General features: G+C 42.4%; 1 protein-coding gene across 1 annotated transcript in view; it reads left to right on the top strand.

Annotated features, from left to right (window-relative positions):
• The window catches only part of LOC106009684 (uncharacterized), a 59,313-nt gene that overhangs the window by 16,738 nt on the left and 24,893 nt on the right, over nucleotides 1-17,682 (top strand). The gene's annotated exons all lie outside the window — the stretch shown is intronic.

The raw sequence follows: 17,682 nt of genomic DNA, 5'->3' as shown, positions 1-17,682 counted from the left end.
ATGGTTATTAAACAGATAGTAAGTTTTCTTATTTCATTATGAAGCTGGGGTTTGTTGTGCTATTTCATAAAATAAAATATAAAAAGGAAGTTTTCTGACTTTACAGTTAAAGTCATTGGAAATTTGCACCTTTACATAATCTCTCTTGGTTCTTATTTTTCCCCCTTCCCCTGCCCTCCCTTCAACCCCTCCACCCCTCCCTATCGATAAAGACTTTGTTTCCATTTTTTAATTTTCTCATTTCTTTTCCCCTACCCCTCCCACTTCCCCTTCCCCCTTGCCCCTTTTCTTCCTATTTCACATTACCTATTATACCTTTTAGTTCTTATTTACACTTTCATTTTCTCACACTAGAGAAACTATTTGGTATTTACACGTGTGTCCTATTTATTTCACTTAAAAGTATTGCCTCAACGTGCATCTATATAGCTGTAAATGTCTCTAATTTTTCATTTTTTATGGCTGACTAGTACTCCATTAAAAAAAAAACACCACATTTTCTTTATCCAGTCTCCAGTTGATGGGCATTTGAGCTGTTTCCAAGTTTTAGCTACTACAAACTGTGCTGCTATGAACATGGGCGCACATATTTCACTGTGGTATGATTCTTTTAATTCTTTGGGGAAGATACCCAGCAGGGGAATAACTGGATCAAATAGGACTTCCAGTCCTAGTTCTTTGAGGTATCTGTCTCCATACTGATTTCCACAGTGGTTGCACCAGTCTACACTCCCACCAGCAGTGGAGCAGTGTTCCTCTTTCCCCACAGCCCTGCCAGCATTTGTTATTGGTTGATTTCTTGATAGCAGCCATTCTTTCTGGGGTGAGGTGGAATCTCAGCATTGTTTTCATTTGCATCTCTCGAATGACTAGTGATGTTGAACATTTTTTCATGTGTTTATTTGCTATTTCTACTTCTTTGTCTGAGAAATGTCTGTTCACTTCAGATGCCCATTTTTGGATTGAGTCTTTAAATTTGTGAGGTCTGATTTTTTTAAGTTCTTTATAGATTCAAGATAGTAGACCTTTGTCTGAGGGACTGCTGGTGAAAATTTTTTCCCACATTGTGGGTTGTCTCTTCACAATACAGTATATATTTTTACATGCAGCCCAAGGCAAGTGTTCACTCACTGTGTCCCAGACAAGCTAGGAGGTTGGACATCCACACTTGTAGAACATGCAGGACAGGACCCAGAGAAGGCATCCTGGGCAGACCGCCCCAGACCCACCCATCTAGTGCTATGGAGGGCCAAGGTGGTGGAAGAGCAGAAAGGAGATTTCCCTGGACTTGTCTTTTCCTGGAGTTTTCCAAGGAGACTGCAGATCCCTGGGTTCTCACCTCTTTCTAGAGGATTCTCTGAGGAAGAGTGGTTCCTGGGGCTGGGCAAATGTATACAGAACCACCCCTGTGCTCAAGGAGACCACAGGTTGGCCCGGAAATGGGTGTGCATAAAACTCTGCCTTCACCAGAGCTTCTGAGGGCCTCCGGTATCACATCCACTGTGTACCCTCAGAATTGTCTATGCATGGACTCCCAGGCCCAGTGGCTGTGGGAATCTCCAAACTACTGGGCCTTCTGACACCACATGGTTGTATGAGGTGAGTGACAGAATGGATCAACTCTCCCACTCAGGCAGGAGAGAAGTGCTATAGAGAGACACACGCTGATTTCCTGGAGCAGGAGAGGTTGGTTCTTTTGAATGATGATGAGGGAGGGCATCACTTGTGTGGCAGCTACTGAACTGTGCCATGAGGAATCAACAGAGATATAGTAGTTGGGAAGGTGCCTGGTGGGGGATCAGCTCCACTTGGATGGGTTTGGAAGCTGCTTAATGCTTCTGTCCCTGGCCTGGGTCCTCACATCCCAAAAATGCTCCCTGGGATATCATCTATGTCATAGTGTCAAAGAAGCCAGCAACTTTCTGGTGTCTGCCATGTCTTCCAGGAGCCAACTGGATCATCTTATTCATCCTCATGACTGCCCTGGGAGATCAGGAGGGAAGGATGAGGCTGAGAGCAGGAGTAGAAGGAAGCCAGTGGGAGGCGGCCCCCAGAGGGCTCTGCTAGCAGCACACCGTGTGACCCTGGGCTAGTCTTTCTCCTGTGCTGTGACCCAAGCTCCCACTTATAAAGTGAGGAGATGGGATTCAGTTACACTTTTGGCCCTCTGCCATGCTAACCTTTCATAGTGTCACTGTGTTCTACTGGTGGGCTACATTTCTAAGAAGGGCGGTGTCAGGCCACAGTTACCCAGTGAATTTGGGCAAGAATTGGAAAGGGTGAGACCCCATGTTCCCTACTGCTGTTGTCAGAGCGAGGTCTTTGCACACAGTAGGTGCTTGGTAAAGGCTTGATGAATGAATGAGTGAATGAATACAATTTTCTAGATTCCTGATTAAGTGTAGATTCCAGAGGCTGCTGCTTTTCTGTCAGGGTTCCAGAGAGAAGCCCTCAACTTCCCCACCAAGATAGTCTGTTCCCAAACAAGAATTAGATGCTTTTTTATAGTTGACGTCAGAACTGTCCAGAGAGTGAGGTTGGGACTTACCCCCAATTTCTCATGAAGATCTGGAAGTAAGATAGCTCCTGGGAGAACAAGGCTCACCTGCAGAGGAAACCAGCCAGCAAGTGTGTGGGGAACATGCTCGGAACCACGGGGACCCTCAGCTGCGGACAGAACCCTGCTGGGCCTTTGGGGGGATGCCAGTACTGTGGAATGGCACCAGGTGGTGGAGGTGCTGTCACAGCAGCCAGACCATCCCTGAGCCCTGCACTGGGAGGCAAGTGGCTTACAGCACCATCCTGGACTTTTTGTCCAAGGCCAGCACAGTCTGTTTGAGGATTCTAATTAAGACCAAGGTGAGATCATCTACAGAGAATCACATTTCCTATTTGAGCCAGAATTTCTCTAATTTATTGTTATTTACCTGATTTCTAGCAGTCAATTAGAGCCTTCTAGAGAGGGTTCTATGTTGTTGGATCAGGGAGTTTCAAATTTTTCTTACTATAGCCCACTTTAAAAATATATTTTTCACCAGGACCATACATGCTAAAGAATGTATGTATTACTGAAACAAGTTTCAAAAAATAAAATGTGATGTGTTCTTAATACAGCATCTCAAAGTGGGATCCCAGAACCAGCAGCATTACCTATCACCTAAGAACTTGCTGACAGGCAGATTCACAGGTCCCACCCCAGATAGGAAGTATGGCAGATCCAGGAGCTTGATGGAGCCTTCCACATGATCCTGATACATGCTGAAGTTGGACGACTACTACATACTATAGATAGAATACTATACTATTTAATCTGTTTTAATTAAAAACCAAAACTGTTGGCTTTAAGTCATTCAGTTTAGGGGTAGCTTAAAGTCTACTTAAAAAACCCACTTAGGCCTTGCTTGTCCTTTCCAGGGTCCCTTTCCAAGTTCATCTTGTACCAGCTGCTCTTTGCAACCTTCCAGCCAACTTCAGCCAGGCTCACTTTCTTTGTGTTCTCAGACTCATAGACCTTTCTGCCCCTGGACCTCTGGCTACGGTACACCCCTCCTTGAAGGCCCAGCTCCAGCTCCTGTGTGGCTGGCTCATGCTCCTTTAGGGGGTTTTGCCCAGATATCCTTCCTCAAGGAGATTGCCTTGTCTTTATTAGTCTCTGCCCATCTCTCATCTCTTAGCACCACTGACAATTATCTGCTTCCAACTGAATGTCAGATGCATAGTACAGTGTCTGGCTTACAGTGGTTCCTCAATACACATTTGAGGAAAGAATGAAATAATGTGCAGTTTTCTGCCAGAGCTATCTAGGAACACATTGTGATCATCTGGAGCATACTTTCCACAAAGCCCTGGTATTCCCTCATCCCCACCTCAGTGCCATGATCATTCCTTCCTCTAGTGAAGGACTCTTCCCCTCTTATGAAGGGAGGAAAATTGAGGATATTCTGCTTTTTGTATCTTCCTTGGCTCTCCAGTCCTGCTGTATATTTCATGTGCAATATTTTAGACTTGCAGTTAGGGCACCTGGCTTCAAAAGAAACCTCAATGGTAGTCTGGCTAAATTAACCTTCTTTAATACCTTTAGGTCCGGGTCAGTAGGGATCATACAATCAGCTCAGGCTCCTTTACATTGTTATCAAGTGTCAAAGAGACTAGGATGTATGGAAATGCCATTTATTTTGGGCAATTCACTTAGTATCTAAGATAATGGACCCATAATCTTCATTTGTAACATAAACACACAACTCTCCTATTGATGTTGAGAGCTTGGGCATGGAAGTCCATGGTGGAGCATGCAAACAGGAAAATACCCACCTGTCATCTGAAAGGAGCACCTGAGCCACAGGGAATAAAAGAGGTCTTGTGGTGATTTGCATACTGATTTGCATATTGCTCAAAAGTCATTTGAGGCAGGTCGGCACACATCATAGTATATAATGCTCTTGGCTCTTCCTGCCACCATCCTTGCCCTCTGCACCTGCTGGAGCCCAGCCAGGGAAGGTGCTGGGTCAGGCTGGCCCTGGGACCCCTTACCATCTCCTCACCATCTCCTCCTCCTAGAGTCTCGCCCTGCAGAGAGCCTGGACTGCCATGTTGCCTGATGGATGGCAGGCCTTCAGCGTGACTGAGCTTTCACACTTGAAACCATTAAAGGTTATTCTCCTTTTAATTCTTTGTGGTCGTTTTCACTCCTTCCTTGGAGAAACCTCTGATTTTCACTTGCAAGATGCTCGGCTGCGCTTGTCATATCCTAAAAGGTGATTTCAGTTCTCGAATGCCAGAGAACCTTTTCTGCTAATCAAAACACAGCTGCAGAGGCCTGTGTGATTTGCTAATGGGCACCCCAACTCTGGGGTATATCTGTCTGTACCTGGGAAAATAGATATAATTAGGATAACGGATATCATATGGATATGCTAATGCAAGCAGGTAAAAATGACTGGAAAGGAGACAGGGCGCCTGCTTGCCAACTCCCATCCAACCAGCTGTGCTGCTTACCTAGACGCTAACCCCATCCACCAGGCCTTTTCCACCACCCTTCTGGTCCCCTCTCTCCATCCTCCTTCCTCCCTACTGCTGGACCCCTCATGCAAAAAGGACTTTTTAAATTTAAAAATAGATCTCCTACTTTGCTGAAGAGACTCTTAGTAGCCCCAGATCATAGGCTGTGAGAATCCTAGGGATCTGGGGCAAGCAAGGGGAAGAAGGCCAAGAAGAGACTTCAGTGCATCCTCTTTAACAGGAAGAGTTAGGTCCCCAGAGTGACAGCATCATGACCAGAGAGGACCTGGCATGCCATTACTAAGACCAAGGCACCACCCCACAGTCAAGGCTGGGGATTTGTTATAGGGAGCCAAGTTCTGTTTCTGCCTCCTCCTGGTGGTGTGCAAGGGCAAGTGACTTAGCTCTCTGTGCCTTGGGATCCCCACCCTAAAATGGACCTCTCACTGAAATCAAAGGGCCTGGCAAGGTAGAAGCTCAGAGACTTATAGGAAGCTGAGGTGTTTGCCCTCCACTCCATCATCCCTTCTTTTCTGCTTGGGTAAGTTACTTCACCTCTCTGGGCTTCAGTTTCCTCATCTGTAAAGTGGGTGGATACCCATTTTCCTGGACTTTTCATAGAGAGCCCTAATCCAGGTAGACAGAAGATGGGTGCCATGGGGTTGTGTGGTAAACAATACAGTGCCACTAAATGAAGCTAGTTATGCATGTGGAGCAATGGGGCCTGCACCTCTTGGGGGCTCTGAATCTGATGAGATTGAGAAAAATCTTAGCTCCGTGTCTCTCAGAGTTGAAGAGGTCTTTGCTCCTATCTGCTCTATCAAAAGGTCCATAAAACTGTATGGATGTACAGTGTGGGCCCTGCCTTTACCAGCCTGGGCAGTTACTCAATGTGGGCATCCAATTTCCACCAAACCAAGGGGGCCTGCATGTGGACCTCCAACTTGGGGTTGGGGTTGGGGCCTTTTAAATTTCATTTTTCTCTGTACCTGAGTGCCTAGTAAATTGTAGATGTTCACTAAATATATATTTATTGGTGGAGGAGCAGATAAATTCTCTAAAAGCAGAGATGAATGGATGGTGAATTACATTGTAGATTTACTTCTCTGTTACATGAGTAGAGTGGAGAAATCTGTCAGAGTTTTGCCCTCTCCACAAATGGCGGGCAAGGACAATATTTGTATAGTGTATACACACTTTGGAATCGGAACTACTTCAGGTCTTCTTTTCCCCTTATTTTAGTAGTGACCTTGTTTGAATTTCAGCTTAAGAAAACTTGTTGAACTTTAACTTCCTCAACCATAAGTTGGGGCTAAAACATTATCTTCTTTATAAGGCTATGATGCAGATTCTGTAAACATGAAATGCCCATGCTTCACCTGCTCCTAAATGGAACGTGTGGTAGTAGAATCAAAGTGGATTTCCTCCTTCATTCTCCCCCTACCTCCTATTCCAACACACTATGCAGATTCCAGGGATATTGTTTCATACCCAGCCTCGTCCTAAGCCCCAGAATTGAATCTGATTCATTATCTAACCATGGCATTGATCTTTTCTTTTTATTCCATTGAAGGCATCAATATTTGTTCAATAGTATAAGTCTTAAATAAGCATCTAAATGACATATTACAGATGATGAAAGTCATTTCCGCAGGAAAGATTATCTCACATGATCATGTTTCCATCATTATCTGGGGTCTCTGGAGTTGGAAAATCTCTGCAGCTACTTAAATGATAACATTAGTCCTAATGCCATGTAAAATGACTAGTTCCTCGGGGTAGATTTATTTTTAATAGTGTATGTCAGCAGCAAATAGCTTGGAAGACCCTAGAGGAAAAAAGCACAGCTCATGCTCCCACTGAAGCTATGATATGGATATATTTAATATCTATATTAAAAACCTTTTAGGCTCCATGGTGACACTGAACTGGATAGTTAGACATGTGCAGGCAAAGTCCTGAGCTTTTTAAAGGGCATGATGCAATATGAGTTGTAGAAAGCTTTTGAGGTTGAGGATGTTCAAAGTCAAACTTGGGCTTCAAAAATCTTTGACAGACATTTGACCCAGAAGTAAAATACTCAAAATACAAGCTGGGAGAATAGAATCACTTCTTCTTTTTTTCTAAAGTCTGTTGATAAGTTTTCTGTGCTATTAAAATGTTTAATCACTTGCCTCCAGCAAGAGGAACCTTCTCTCTGAGGTTGCAATTTATTAGAGTGTCCACAACCTACTTGCTATTTACCTGAAAGATGGCTAGGGCATTCTTAAAGGAAAAATATTTGAAACAAGAATAGAGCAACAGATACATGGATTGAAAGCAAAAATTATTTTGGAGTAGATGCAGGGAATAGTGAAGGGGGAAATATAAGACACACATACATTTCCTATCCCAAGTGCACAACATTGAGTGATAGAGTGGCTACAGGCCTGGCCTTTGGTATGTCCCTGGATCAGTTGCTTAAACGGGTAGTAGGACTGGCCTGTGGCAGGGGAGGTGGGGCCTGACACCCAGAGAAGGGGCTGCTTGTTAGGGACATGCTTTCCAAGAAGGGACCCTCTTCTCTCCTTGAGGGGTGGTCAGAGCAGCTTAGCCCAGAGAGATAATGGAGAGATGCCTGGTTTTAAAGGATTGTGTCCCTCAAACTCTCCTCACTCCCCTCCGCATCCCTTACTAGATAAGGATGTAACTCTGGCCTTTCAGACTCAACCCAAGGGAAACTGAGTTCTGGGGCTGGGCAACACCTTCCAGGCAGTGAACACCATGACTATGGAAGTCGCAGCTTCCTTGGGTTGCTAGTGGCACAAGAAAATGGTCCCTCTCACCAGTAGTTTTGCTTTTCATATTCTCAGTTACTCATAATCAGCCACTATGCAGAAACATTAAGTGGAAAATCCCCAAATGCTAGATAAGTATTAAATTGTGTGCCATTCTACGTAGTGTGATAAAATCGTGTGCTATCCTACTCTGTCCCTGCTGAAGCATGAATCATCCCTTTGTCCAATGTATCTGCATGGTATGTGCCATCCTCAAATGTGTCTCTCAGTGGCTATCTTGGTTATCAGATTACTTGTTGCGGCATCACACTGCTTGTTATCTAGTAACCCTTCTGTAGCAATCTAACACTATAACACAGTGCCTTCATCATGCACTTCAGTTCATGTCATCTTTTTTTTTTATTATTAAATTGTTTTATTGGTACATTGTAGGTATACAATACAATTACATTTCTCATTGGGAATTGTACCTTTACATAATTCATCTTGGTTCTTATTTTTTCCCCATTCCTAGCCCTCCCTTCACGCCCTCCACCCTGCCCTATTTACAAAGACTTTATTTCCATTTTTTCCATTTCTCATCATTTTTCCTTTCCCTCCTTTCCTTTCCCCTGCCCCTCCCACTACCCCTACCCCTTTGGACCTTTTCTTCCTATTTTACATTATCGATTATTCATACTAATCATTGGTACATTTTAGGTATATAATATAATGACATTCATCATTGGAAATTTGCACCTTTACAGAGTCTCTCTTGGTTCTTATTTTTCACCCTTGCCCAGCTCTCCCTTCAACCCCTCCAGTCCTCCCTATTTATAAAGATTTTGTTCCTATTTTTCCATTTTCTCATATTAATCCCATTCCCTTCTTTCTTTTCCCCTACCCCTCCCACTTTCTTCCCCTTTGCCCCTTTTCTTGCTATTTCACATGACCTATTATACATTTAGTCCTTATTTACACTTTCAGTTTCTCACACCAGAGAAACTATTCGGTATTTATTCATGTGTGTCCTATTTATTTCATTTAAGAGTATCGCCTCAATGTGCATCCACTTAGCTATAAATGTCTCTAATTTCTCATTTTTTATGGCTCAGTAGTACTCCATTTTATAAAAAAACCCCACATTTTCTTTATCCAGTCTCCAGTTGCTGGGCATTTGGGCTGTTTCCAAGTTTTAGCTATTACAAACTGTGCTGCTATGAACATGGGTGCACATATATCACTGTGGTATGATTCTTTTAATTCTTTGGGGAAGATCCCCAGCAGTGGAATAGTGGGCTCAAATAGGACTTCCAGTCCTAGTTCCTTGAGGTATCTCCATACTGATTTCCACAGTGGTTGCACCAGTCTACACTCCCACCAGCAGTGGGGCAGGGTTCCTCTTTCCCCACAGCCCCACCAGCATTTGTTATTGGTTGATTTCATGATAGCAGCCATTCTTTCTGGAGTGAAGTGGAATCTCAGCATTGTTTTCATTTGCATCTATCAAATGGCTAGTGATGTTGAACATTTTTTCATGTATTTATTTGCTATTTCTACTTCTTTGTCTGAGAAATGTCTGTTCATTTCAGATGCCCATTTTCAGATTGGGTCTTTAAATTTGGGAGGTCTGATCTTTTTAAGTTCTTTATAGATTTGAGATAGACCTTTGTCTGAGGAAGAGCAGGTGAAGATTTTTTCCCACATTGTGGGTTGTCTCTTCACACTGCTGGTGGTTTCTCTTGCTGTGCAGAAGCCTTTTAATAAGAAGAGATCCCACTTGTTGGTTGTTTGTGCTAGTTCATGGGCAACTGAAGTTTTGTTCATCAAATCTTTTCCTACACCGATGTCTTCAAGGGTTCTACCTAACCTCTGTTCCAACTGGTTCAGAGTTTCTATTTTAATATTTACATCTTTAATCCATTTTGATTTTAGTTTAGTGCATAGTGAGAGATACAGGTCTAGTTTTAATCTTTGGCAAGTTGAAGCCCCATTTTTCCAGCACCATTTATTAAAGAGGCTATCTTTCCTCCAGTGAGGGTGTTTGGCTCCTTTGTCGAAGATGAGATGGCTGAGTGTGTCTGCTGTTGTTTCTGCATCTTCTAATCTGTTCCACTGGTCCTCAGGTCTGTTTCTTCGTCAGTACCATGCTGTTTTTATCACAGTAGCTTTGTAGTAGAGTTGCAGGTTGGGGATTGTGATACCCCCTGCCATGTCTCTGTTACCTAGAATTGCTTTTGCTATTCTGGGTCTCTTCTTGTTCCAAATCAATTTTTGGGTTGTTTTCTCAAGGTCCATGAAGTATGCTGCTGGGATCTCAATTGGAATTGCATTAAATCTATATAGCAGTTTTGGAAGTATGGCCATTTTCACTATATTAATCCTTCCTACCCAGGAGCAGGGGATGTCTGTCCATTTTCTGATATTATCTTCAATCTCTCTTTTCAGAGTGCCATAGTTTTCAGAGACGAGGTGTTTGATTTCTTTCATTAGGTGGATTCCTAGGTATTTCAGTTTTTTGGCTGTTATTGTGAAAGGAATTATTTGCCCTATTTCTCTCTCAGTGAGTCTGTGATTCGTGTAGAGGAAAGCTATTGATTTTTGTGTGTTGACCTTGTAAGCAGCTACTTGACTGAATTTGGTTATTAAGTCTAGAAGATTTTTGGTGGAGTTCTTGGGGTCTTCTATATAGAGTATCATGCCATCTGCAAATAATGACAATTTGACTTCTTCATTTCCTATCTTTATTCCTTTTATTTCTTTCTCTTGTCTAATTGCTGTGGCTAATGTTTCCAGAACTATATTGAACAGGAGTGGTGATAGTGGACATCCTTGTCTTGTTCCTGATTTTAGTGTGAAGGATTTCAGTTTGTGACCATTTAGTATGATATTGGCTATTGGTTTTTCATAGATGGCTTTTATCAGTTTGAGGTAGAGACCATCTATTCCAACTTTTTGTAGGGTTTTTATCATAAATGCATGTTGGATTTTGTCAAATGCTTTTTCTGCGTCTATGGAGATAATCATATGGTTTTTGTCCTTGGCTCTATTGATATAGTGTATTACATTGATTGATTTTTGTATATTGAACCATCCCTGCATCCCTGGGATGAGTCCCACTTGATCAGGGTGTATGATCTTCTTGATGATCTTCTGCATTCGGTTTGCCATTATCTTATTAAGGATTTTTGCAGCTATGTTCATTAGTGAGATTGGCCTATAGTTCTCTTTTTCAGTTTGGTCTTTCTCTGCTTTGGGGATCAAGGTGATGCTTGCTTCCAGGAATGAATTTGGGAGTATTGCTTCCCTTTCAATTTCACTGAAGCGTTTAAACAGTAGTGGCATTAGTTCTTCTCTAAATGTCTTGTAGAATTCAGCAGTGAAACCATCAGGGCCTGGGCTTTTCTTAGTTGGTAAGTTCTTCATTACATTTTCAATTTCATTGGTTGATATTGGGTTGTTGAGAATTTTTAGGTCTTCTTCATTCAACTTGGGTAATTCATATGTATCTAAGAATCTGTCCATTTCTTCTGTGTTGTCCATCTTATTGGCGTATAGGTTCTGGAAGTAGGTATTGATGATTCTTTGGATTTCTGCTAGGTCCGTTGTCATTTCACCCTTTTCATTCCTAATTGCATGGATTTGGGCCTTTTCTTTCCTTATTCTGACAAAGTTGGCTAAAGGTTTATCAATTTTGTTGATTCTTTCGAAGAACCAACTGTTGGCTTCATTGATTTTTTGTATCATTTTCTTAGTCTCTATTGCATTGATTTCTCCGCTGATCTTTATAATTTCCCCCCTTGTATGAGCTTTGGGATTGTCCTGCTCTTCTTTTTCTAGAAGCTTGAGGTTCAGCATCAGGTTGTTTAATTGGGCTTATTCTGTTTTCCTAATATGCATATTCACTGCTATGAATTTTCCTCATAAGACTGCTTTCATTGTGTCCCATAGATTCTGATATGTTTTATTGTCATTGTCATTTAATTGAAGGAACTGTCTGATTTCTTCTTTAATTTCCTCTGTGACCCATTGGTTATTCAGAAGTGTGTTGTTCAATTTCCCTGTGTTTATGAAATTTTTTGAGTTTCTTTTGCTATGGATCTCCAATTTCATTGCACTATGGTCTGATAATATACAGGGGATAACTTCAGTTCCTTTGCACTTACTTAAACATGTTCTGTGTGTGAGTATGTGGTCTATTTTGGAGAATGACCCATGTGCAGCTGAGAAGAATGTGTATTCTGATTTTGTGGGATGGAACACTCGGTAAACATCTGTTAAGTTCATTTGTTCAAGAGTTCGATTGAGTTCTAGTATTTCATTACTTATTTTTAGTCTAGTTAATCTATCTATTTGTGACAGTGGGGTGTTGAGGTCCCCCACTACAATTGTATTAGTGCATATATGACTTTTCATGTCCGTTAGTATTTGTTTTATATAGTTGGGTGCACTAGTGTTTGGTGCATAGATATTTATGATTGTTATCTCTTCTTCTTGGATTCTTCCCTTTACAAGGATATAGTGTCCTTCTTCATCTCTTTTAGTCAGTGTTGGTTTGAAATCTACTTGATCTGCAAAGAGGATAGCTACTCTTGCTTTTTTTCAGGTTCCTGTCCCATGGAGTATTGTTTTCCACCCTTTAACTTTCAGTCTATGAGTTTCCTTTTGAATTAAGTGTGTTTCTTGTGTGCAGCATATTGTTGGATTTTGCTTCTTGACCCATTCTGCCAATCTATTTCTTTTGATTGGTGAATTGAGTCCATTAACGTTGATGGTTTTAACTGAAACGTATCGACTTGTCATTGCCATGACTTTTTCTTTTTGTTGGGTTCTCTCCCTTTACATTTAATTTCTTGTCATGTCAGATGGGTTCATTCTGCTTTGCTTCCTGGGGTTGTGATCCTAAATGTCTGTTCCTAGGATATTGTGTAAAATTCTTTGGAGTGCTGGTTTGGTATTCACGAAGTTCCTAAGGTGCTCTTTGTCATGAAAGTATCTTATTTCTCCATCAATTTTGAAAGATAGTTTTGCATGGTACATCAATCTGGGTTGGAAGCTGTTTTCTTTTAGGGCTTGGAATATGTCACTCCAAGCTCTTCTTGCCTTGATGGTTTGTGCTGAGAAGTCTGCTGTGATTCTGATGGGCTTTCCTTTGTATGTGATTTGTTTCTTTTCTCTGACTGCTTGGAGAACTTTGTTCTTCTGTTGTGTTTCTGGAATCTTAACAATTATATGCCTATGTGTAGATTTTTTTGGTCAAGGCTCTTTGGAGTCCTATATGCCTCACTTATCTGTATGTCAAGCTCTTTTCCCCTGTTTGGGAAGTTTTCTGCCATTATTTCTGTGAAGAGATTTTTTTTATGTCATCTCCACTCCCTCCTGTTTGTTCATTGAGCCCAATCAGTCTTATGTTATTCTTCTTTGCATCATCTAGCAGCTGCTGGATTGATTTCTCATGTTCCCTTATAATTTTGAAGCAATTTTTCTTTTCCTGGTCGCTAATTGCAATCTTATTTTCTATATCTGAAATTCTGTCCTCACATTGGCTCATTCTGCTATGTAGACTTTCAATGGAGTTTTTCATGTCTTGGAAATCTATTTGCATCTGTTTTATGGATTCCATTTGTTTTTTATGTTGGGATTCCATCATGTTCCTGAGCTCCTCTCTAGATTTATTAATCATGTCTTGCACTAGGGGCACAATTTCTCCTGTTATCTGAGAAATTATTTCTGATTTCATTTTTTCCAGATCCCCTTTTGTTGCCAGTTCAGTGGGTCCAGGTGGTTGAGTATCAGAGTGTTCCATCTCATTTCCCTTTGGGGTTGCTGTAGGTGATCTGGAAGTCTGGTTTTGAGACTTATTTACATGTTTTCTCATTTTGACTGGGGCGGGGGGCTGTTAGCACCTGTACGGATTACCTCCTCTGAGCTGGGTGAGGTGGGACAGGGGCCGGGAGCAGCGGTAGGGATGGTGACCCAAAAGCCCTTTCCTGTGGTCTGGGAGCAGTGGGAGGGATGGTGGCCGGGAAGCCCCTTCCTCTGGACCAGGAGCAGTGGGACAGCGCATCAGAAGCCCCTACCTCTGGGTGGGGAGCAGTGGGACTCCGTACCTTGGTCTGGTGGTCTGGTGTCCTCTATATCTTTGTAGTGTGGAACCAGGTGGCTGCCTGTCTGCAGCGGGGTGATTCGGTGTCTTCTGAGCGACTTGGGACCTCGGTAGGGCGTGGGTAGACCTGCCTGTCTGCAGCTGGGCGAGTCGGAGTGTTCCGTGCAACTCAGGACCTCCACTTCATGTCATCTTGTAAGCACTGTGCCATTTCAGTCATCATACGAAGAAGAGGGATATAGAGCAACAAGATATTTTAAGAGAGAGAGAAGAGAAAGGAATACTTAACTTTTATTACAGTATATTGTTATAGTTGTTGTATTTTATTATTATTGTTTATATCTAGATGTTCCCCTAAAGCATTATTTGATCATAGGTAAGACCTCTGGAAGGTGATTGGATTATAGGTGTTTATGGTGAACTTGCTCTAAGGAGGTGGGGCCTAGTCAGAAGAGGGTTACTGTAGGAGTGACCCGGAAGGTCATATCTCCCTTCTCCGCTCCTCCCTTGGCTCTGCTTCCCTGTCTCCATGACATGAGCAGCTTTCCTCACTCAGGCTCTTCCACCATGCCACTTCTGCCCATGGACTGAAACCTCTACAAAACATGAGCCAAAATAAACCTCCCCTCCTTCAAGTTGTGGGTGTTTAGTATTATGTCCTAGCAGTGAGGAATGTGATTAAGATAGTTATTGTAGTGCCTAGATAATGCATTAAATTTTATTTTAGGTATCTAGGGATAAACAGACTATAGAGAGTTAGTACTATTCATGATTTCAGGTATCCATTAGGGGGTCTCAGAATGTATTCCTCACAGGTAAGGTGGGGCTGTTGTGGTCCTGGCCCTTGGAGGAAGCACAGCAGAGGGTCCCTTGGATGACCACAGGAAATTAGCTCCTCCTCATAACTGGCCACCCCACTTGTGCCCTGGAAGGTACCTGAAGATAATGAGTTAGCAGGAAAAATTAAGCCACAATTCTCTAAAAACTGACCTAAAAAGATATAGGGAATTTCCCACATATCATTGTTGTAGTTTAAATATGAAGTATCCTCCAAAGATTTGTAGATAGAAGGCTTGATCCTTAGTGGAGCAATATTCAGATGAGGGCCTAGAGCAGTGACTGGATCATGAGCAATTCATAGCGGGATGGACTGTTAGGAGATAAGGGCCTGTTAGAGGAAGTGGGTGGTCTACCTTTCAAGGGTATATCTGGTCCCCAGCCTCTTCTTCTCTGGCTCTTCCTTTCTCTTTCTGTCTCCTGTCATGAGAGAAGCAACTCTGCTCTACCTTACCTGTTATGGCTTGTGTCTAGATGTCCCCTCAAAGCCACATGTAGTCACAGGTAGGGCTTTTCAAAGGTGGCTGGATCTAGAGTGTGGGATGCTGGGATCAAGGGTGTGTAATTACTAAACTAGTCCACTGGTTGATTTGACAGAGTTCTGAATGTAGATAATGGGAAGGCCCACTCTGGGTGTGAGTGCTATCCACCAAAAGGTTGTGTAGCTTGGACAGAATGTAAGGGACAGAAAGAGGGCTGCTATCTTCACTTGCTGCTGCCTGGCTTTGCTGCCTTCTGCTGGCCATGGACTGTTTCTCCTCTGTAATGCCCCTTTGCCATGCCACCCTACCTTGGAGCCAGCTGATTTTGGACTGAAACCACTACCAATTGTGAGCTGAAATAAACCTTTCTTCCTTTAACTTTGGGTGTTGGCTATTTTTGCTTCAGCAATGAGAAAAGTAACTAAGACAATATCCTTCTACCTTTCACTTCAGGCCCACAGCTTTGGAACCAGCTGAACCCCTGAAACCACGATCCAAAATAAATCTTCCTTTCTTTAAATTGTTTTCCTCAGGTGCTGTGTCACAGTGACAGAAAGTTGACTAATACAATCATTTTGCCTGTATGAATAACTATAATTCCTTTAAAAATCAATAACTTTATCTCAAGGTGGGTTATAAAGCATAACCAGTATTCTGGCAGTTAAAAGTGATATCACTTAATAAATGTTGGGGATGTTGCATGTCTTGAAAAGTCACTGGACACAATGGCGTAGCAGTGGCTCCAACATATCTTGAACTAGAAAGCTAGCCAGCAAAACTCTGTGTTGCTCAGGGAATCCCCAAACCACTTAGCTACAAACTACTTTCTTCACTGAACATCCATCACCTTACTTTTGTGGACACAGTTTACCAATTACTATGCAATAGGCAGAATTCTACAAATGCCCCCATCCTCCTCTAAGGATCTCCTCTTCTAGTTATTTAATATAGCACTTGTGTAGGTACTTCTGGAAGGGGCTTTTTCAGTTATAATTAAAATCTTAAGTAAACTGACCTACATAGATGGAGATTATCTGGGTAGGACTGACTCAATCAGGTGAAGATTTGGTTCTCTCTTTCTGGCTTTGACTTTGGAGAGAACCCCATGAGAAGGAAAGTGGGCAGCTAGAGAAGAGAACTACTTCACCACCCCCACAACTGACTGAAAGAAATAGCACATCAGACCTGCCACAAGGAACTAGATTCTGTCCACAACTTGAATGAACTTGGGAGCAGAACCCCCAGATAACAGCCCAGATGGCAGACACCTTAATTTTGATCTTGTGACACCGAGAACTTAGGTGAGCCTACCCGGACTTTTGGCCTACAGAGGTATGAGATAATAAATGAGGATTGTTTTAAGCTACTAGATTCATGGCAATTTATTTCATAGCAATAGGAAATTACATTCTGACTAGAAGAAATAAAAACAGAATTATTTGGGGGGCACATTTATAAGGTCTTTTAAATGTAGCAGAACACGTCCATCTTACCAGCAACCCCTAGAGATGGGCATGACAGGTATCTCCATTATTACAGGTGAACATCTAGACTCAGAGATTATGGGACTTGTCCAAGATAATCAGCTGGTGAATATCAGCCCCTTGGATGGTGCTTTTTCTTGCTGTGATTTAGATTTGATCTATTTTGCATTCAAATGGGAAAAAAATCTAAGCATGTGGTGAGAGTATAATTGGGAGTTGGCAAAAAAAAAAATTCTGAGAGGGACACAACAAGCAAAGGGTTTGACTGCTTCATCAGAGAGACCTTTTCTTTCATCTCTGTGTCTGACCAGAAAAGCTTGTGAGGAAAAGAACCCACAGCTGTGAGCCAGTGACAGCAGGAGGGGAGGCCCGGAAGTAGACTGCTGGGAAGCTTTATTTGGATGAGGAGGGCAAAGACACAGGCCTATAATATCCCAAGGAACAATGCCTGCAGGCTGACCTCCCAGATGGGCCTTTTGCAGAGGGTGGGGTTGCCTGCATAATTAATCTGCTCTGGCTTTCATTGCACAACTAGTATTCCTACCTGTGCCTGAACCCCTCAAGGACTTCTAAATTTGGCATCATGGAGAAGTCATCTAGTCCCTTCCCTCACCCGTGGACAGAAGTGGTGACTGGGATCCAGAAAAGGACAGGACTTCCTCAAAGTCACAGATACCCGACACACACACACACACACACACACACACACACACACACACACACACTTTGAAGTATGCTTAGCTTCCTAGTGGCAATTCTCCATGTTGGTTAATGATGACTTATGATGATAAGACTGATTTCCTCAGCGAACAAATCTAGTGTGAGTGTATTTGTCCAGAGTCAAAAGTTAGAGCTGTGTACATCTTTACTATGGTCTATAATAGAGTCCACACCTGTAGGTTCTAGGCCCAGTGTAGGGCTCTGGCTTGAAAGTGCCAAGGGTTAATTTGGTTCTTACAGAAGCTGGTTTAGTCATAGGGAAGTCATTAGAGTTCTTCACAAGTGTATCTGGCCAGGGA

This window comes from Heterocephalus glaber, unplaced genomic scaffold (genome assembly GCF_053883595.1).
Source record: "Heterocephalus glaber isolate CG9 unplaced genomic scaffold, H.glaber_assembly_v1.0 deba00000071, whole genome shotgun sequence".
Taxonomy (NCBI): domain Eukaryota; kingdom Metazoa; phylum Chordata; class Mammalia; order Rodentia; family Bathyergidae; genus Heterocephalus; species Heterocephalus glaber.
The sequence above is the reverse complement of the archived record's forward strand: the minus strand, read 5'-3'. Positions and strand labels throughout refer to the sequence as shown.